Source organism: Chinchilla lanigera, unplaced genomic scaffold, assembly GCF_000276665.1.
Source record: "Chinchilla lanigera isolate Chin_1 unplaced genomic scaffold, ChiLan1.0 scaffold00046, whole genome shotgun sequence".
Taxonomy (NCBI): domain Eukaryota; kingdom Metazoa; phylum Chordata; class Mammalia; order Rodentia; family Chinchillidae; genus Chinchilla; species Chinchilla lanigera.
Window position 1 is genome coordinate 3,241,384 of NW_004955447.1, and position 447 is coordinate 3,241,830.

Consider the following 447-nt stretch of genomic DNA (forward strand, 5'->3'; position numbering starts at 1 on the left):
ATGTATAAGACACTTGTTCATATGCCAGAGTGCACTCAGCTGTATTTGGTCATGGCTTTTTGATGAACCAAGCACAAGTATTACTTTAGTTAATGACATAACCCACATCTGGAACTGTTTTCACTCATGTTTTCTTTTTCTCCCCTTGTCTGTGTTTTTTAAAGGAGGGGACCATGGACACATGCTGGCTCTCTGTGCTTCTTGGGGTTGTGTTTTCTTCCTCTTGGGGCCCTACAGTTAGGTGCATCCCCACTGTGACCAGGGGAGGGAATTGGTCCCCATGCTGTGAATTGAGGAGGGAAATAGAAAGCTGAGACATCCACTCAGGATGACTTTTGAGACTATAGAAAAATAGATTAAAAGCCACATTAGCATGTTTACTGTTTAATAACAAAATAGGCCCAGTTGATGTATGTTATTATAATTTATATCTGTCACTTGGCCACC